The sequence below is a fragment of the Penaeus japonicus genome, unplaced genomic scaffold (assembly GCF_977035675.1).
Source record: "Penaeus japonicus unplaced genomic scaffold, GWHDUDI00000001_assembly GWHDUDI00000013, whole genome shotgun sequence".
Classification (NCBI taxonomy): Eukaryota; Metazoa; Arthropoda; class Malacostraca; order Decapoda; family Penaeidae; genus Penaeus; species Penaeus japonicus.
The window spans coordinates 21318269-21323268 of NW_028234415.1; the positions used below are offsets into that span (position 1 = coordinate 21318269).

General features: G+C 48.9%; 1 protein-coding gene across 1 annotated transcript in view; it reads left to right on the forward strand.

Annotated features, from left to right (window-relative positions):
• The window catches only part of Girdin (protein girdin), a 281482-nt gene that overhangs the window by 495 nt on the left and 275987 nt on the right, over positions 1–5000 (forward strand). The gene's annotated exons all lie outside the window — the stretch shown is intronic.

Consider the following 5000-nt stretch of genomic DNA (forward strand, 5'->3'; position numbering starts at 1 on the left):
TAAGGCATATGATCAACTATCGTCACTTTATTGTTTGTATTTTTTAAAAATCTGTTGGTAATTTTTATGAATCGGTGTTGCAACAGTGGTTTGGTATTTCATTTAATTACTAAAACCTGTGCACGCGATCCCTCCCTCTCACACTTTGGAAATTTTGCTGTTGTTGTCATTATTGATATTCTTGAACTGTCTCTCCTCTTATAAGTAGGCCTATAACGAAAACGTGAAAGGTGCAAAAGATCATTGCACTTGAACTGACTGGATTTGCTGACTGCAAGTTGCTGACTGTCGTGGAAACGGATGGTCTGGGGTGCTGAGCGTGCTGGCTTTGATGTGGTCTGACCTATAACGAACTAAATGTGTTTGTTGGTTATAATTGGATGAGTTTACTTGTTTACTTGTCCTCTCTCTGGGTTTGTCGTGGGACCTCCGGCGCCGTGAACTTAACGGTGCACGAGCCTCTTAAGTTGGCGCTTGCAATTTGCGCTACGGCGATGTCTTTTAGTAATCAAATGAAGAAGCACAACTAATTATGCGCGCGCGCGCGCAAACACACACACACACACACACACACACACACACACACACACACACACACACACACACACACACACACACACACACACACACACACACACACACACACACGAGGAGAGAGAAGGGGGAGAGGAGGAGAGAAGAGAGAGAGAGGAGGAAGAGGAGAAGGGAAGAGAGAGAGAGGAGGAAGAGGAGAAGGGAAGAGAGAGAAAGAGTAGGAGAGACGAGGAGGGGGGAGGTAGAGGAGAGGGAGAGTGAGAGAGACGAGGAGGAGGTAGAGGAGAGTGAAAGAGACGAAGAGAAGGTAGAGGAGAGCGAGAGAGACGAGGAGGTAGAGGAGAGGGAGAGAGACGAGGAGGAGGTAGAGGAGAGGGAGAGAGACGAGGAGGAGGTAGAGGAGAGGGAGAGAGACGAGGAGGAGGTAGAGGAGAGGGAGAGAGACGAAGAGAAGGTAGAGGAGAGGGAGAGAGACGAAGAGAAGGTAGAGGAGAGGGAGAGAGACGAAGAGAAGGTAGAGGAGAGGGAGAGAGACGAAGAGAAGGTAGAGGAGAGGGAGAGAGACGAAGAGAAGGTAGAGAGAGGAGGAGGAGGAGGGAAGAGTGAGAGAGAGAGAGAGAACAGACCGCAAGCGAAGCAGACGGCAGCAGCTTCCTGGGCGGAGGTCAGCCGGAGGGCATAGTGGCATCCTGGCCATGCTGGGGTGTTGCTCAAGTGTGTTACGAGTGTGTTCAAAAGTAAATGAGGATTTGGGTATTTGAGACGAGTAGAATATATAGGGCAGGTAGGACAGACGTTTCATCTCTTTCTATTTCTCTCCCTCTCCCTCTCTCTCCCTCTCTCTCCCTCCCTCTCCCACCCTCTCCCTCCCTCCCCCCTCTCTCTCCCCCTCCCCCTCCCTCCCCCCTCTCTCTCCCCCTCCCTCCCCCCTCTCTCTCTCGCTCTCTTTCTCTCTCTCTCTCTCTCTCTCTCTCTCTCTCTCTCTCTCTCTCTCTCTCTCTCTCTCTCTCTCTCTCTCTCTCTCTCTCCCTCTCTCCCTCTCCCTCTCCCTCTCCCTCTCCCTCTCTCCCTCCCCCCCTCCCTCTCTCTCTCTCTCTCTCTCTCTCTCTCTCTCTCTCTCTCTCTCTCTCTCTCTTTCTCTCTTTCTCTCTCTTTCTTTCTCTCTTTCTCTCTCTTTCCTCTCTTTCTCGCATTTCCTTTCTCGCTCTCTATCTCCTTTTGTTTTGGCATTAAATATAATGACTCGTGTTGTTGTGATCATGAAAGTAAGTGCGAGTCCTAGCGAGAGGCAAAGATAGGGAGAGGGGGGAGTGGTGCGACAGATGGTGGGTTGAGTGAAGCTTGAAGCTCGGATAATCGTCAAGTAGATGTGTCTTATTTTTGTTGTTTCTTTGTTGTCTAGTCTCTCTTCCATTCTCTATCCATCTATCTATCTCTATCGATTTCTATCTCACCTTCTTTATCTTTCTCCTTTCTCCGCTCCTCTCCCTCCGCTCCCCTCTCTCTCTCTCCCATCCTCTCTCTCTCTCTCTCTCTCTCTCTCTCTCTCTCTCTCTCTCTCTCTCTCTCTCTCTCTCTCTCTCTCTCTCTCTCTCTCTCTCTCTCTCTCTCTCTCTCTCTCTCTCTCTCTCTCCCGTCCTCTCTCTCTCTCTCTCCCGTCCTCTCTCTCTCTCTCTCCCGTCCTCTCTCTCTCTCTCTCTCTCCCGTCCTCTCTCTCTCTCTCTCTCTCTCTCTCTCTCTCTCTCTCTCTCTCTCTCTCTCTCTCTCTCTCTCTCTCTCTCTCTCTCTCTCTCTCTCTCTCTCTCTCTCTCTCTCTCCCTCTCCCCCTCCCCCTCCCCCTCTCTCTCTCCCTCTCTCCTCCTCTCTCTCTCTCCCTCTTTCTTTCTTTCTCTTTCTCTTTCTGTCTCTCCCTTCCTCCCTCCCCTCCTCCCTCTCCCTCTCTTTTTCTCCCAGTAACCGATGTAAGAATCTTACTTCTCGGAGAACGGGTGGCGGACGGAAATCCAATAACAACTTTTCGTCCTTTTTTTGTCTTTGAATGTTGACACCTTGCGAGATACCTTCGCGTCTTTGAGTATTGTTATTAACTTTTAACTTGTTGTTCTGTTGCTATTATCATTAGTTTTATTGTTGTTTTTTTATTGGGGTTCTGTGTTCATTAAATTTGTCATCATCATTATTGCATTATATTGTATCGCCACCTTCGTAAAGTATTGACCATGAAGAGATAGCCATCGTCATTACCACCATCCTCATCATGATTCCCCTCGACCTCCTCCTCTTCCTCCCCTTCCTCCTCGTCCACCTCTTCCTCCTCGACCTTCTCTTCCTCCTCTTCCTCCTCGGCCCCCCTTTCCTCCTCGTCCTCATCGATCCTCCCCTCCCTTTTCCTCTTCGACCTCCTCTTCCTACTCGACCTCCTCGGCCTCCTCCTCTTCCTCGACTTACTTACCCCCCCTTTTCCTACTCTTCCTCCTCGTCCTCTTCGACCTCCTCCTCTCCCTCTTCCATGTCTTCTTTTCCTGCCTCTTATATTACTACTAACACATTTTTTCTCCCTTCTTTAATGTTTTACCCCTCCTCCGGCTCCGCCTCCTCTTCCACCTCATGTTCTCCCCCGCTCTGCCCCCCTCATCTCCTCCTCCACCCCCCTCGCTCTCCCACTGGCGTAGAACTCCTCATAAAATCCATTGATGAGGCGGAAAAGTTCAGAGTTGGTTCAGAACAAGCTCTAGAAGGGGTGTGCTCGGACAAGGAAATCGCGTTTTTAGACTTTCTATCCCAATCGTCGTCCCCCCCTCTCCCCCTCCCCCTCCCCCTCTTTACATCCCGATGGTGCGTGGGGGACGCGAAAGGGTGTGTGTTGTGAGTTTGTAGGGGTGTGGGGAGAGGGATGGGGGTGGGGGGTGGGGGTTGAATCTCCCGTGTGACGCATCCGGGAAGATGACGCTGATGAAAGTGAAAATCGTGGACAAGCCCGTAGGCTATGTGTGTTCCTCCCGATGCTGACGGGGACGTGTTGTCGTTCTTTTTTTTCTTTCCTTTTCTTTCTCTTTTTTTTTAGGGGGGAGGGGGAGTTCCTCTTTTGGAGACGATTTGCCGAAACCTTTGTAGGTTTTCACACGCTTAGTGTTTTTGCGTCGTTTGTGGTGTGTCTATTTGTTTGATTGTGTATGCAGCTTTGCGTCTTGGTTTGTTTTGTAAGGATGACCTCTTTTTTGTCTTGTTAACCCTCTATTTGTTTCCTAAGTTAAGCCATATTGTTTTTTTCTTCGTTATTTGCTTGTAAACCGGTACTTGTTTTGTCCAGAGAATATATTAGGGAAGGAGGTGGGTGTTTTGGGTGAGACGGAATCGAATTGTTGGAAAAGGAGGAGGGAGAGGTGTTGGAGAAAGTAGAGTTGGAAGGTGAATGTGTTGGAGGAGCTGGTGGAGGAAGTGGCTAAGACGTTGAAGGTGGAGGTGGAGGTACCACGGTAGTGTAGTAGAGCTTCAGAAATGATGTGTTATGAACTTGTTGAGAAGTTAGACTTTTCTAAAAATATATACATTCATTTACTTTTTTGTTTGTCTTAAGGTAATCGCACACTTACACGTTATTTGCGTGTGTGTACCGGTGGTTAGGTGGTTGCATGGTAAGATAACTTTTCCATTAATTTTACCGTGTGAATGTTGGCGTGATCTCGTTATCTTACTGTTGGCCATTCTTCCTTTGAAATGCAAATTTTCTTTTCTTTTACCCGTCCTTAGTCTCCATGATAGTCCAGGCATGAGGTAAAATTTTCCTTCCCATTATGCACGTAGGCCTAGCCTCATCTTTTCCGGGATCTTGTATAGGCTCATCTATTTATCTCGCTTCTCTCCACTCATTGTTTTTTCATGAATCTTGTTTTCTCTCGGATGCTGAAGAGAGGCAAGGTGGTCGAACGGGGATGTGTCTTCGCTTCAGTGACTGATGCACTCCAAACAAAAGCTGTTGAGACGTGATTGGCGGAGCGATACAGGGGGAAGAGGGGGAGGAGGAGGAAGAAGAAGTGGAAGAAGGGGGGGGAGGGAAGGGGGAGGAATTGGGGAAGGTGGGAAGGAGAAAAAAGAAGAGGTAGATGAGGAAGAAAAGGGAGGGAGAAAAGGATGAAGAGGAGGGGGGGGGGAGAGGAGAGAGAAAGGAAAGGAGGGAGAAAGAATAGAGAAGAGTAGCAAGAAGGGAAAAGAGAAGACAGAAGGGAGAAAGAAAGGAGAACAATAGGGAGGAAGTTGAGGGAAAAGAGAGAGAGAGAGAGAGAGAGAGAGAGAGAGAGAGAGAGAGAGAGAGAGAGAGAGAGAGAGAGAGAGAGAGAGAGAGAGAGAGACCTGCTGTCCACACATACGTCCTGATGGTCATTACTTATTTTAACATAAGCATTTCCTCTCGCGTGCCCCCCCCCTTCCCACTCCCCCCATCCCTCCGGTTTCTCAGCGATGGCGCC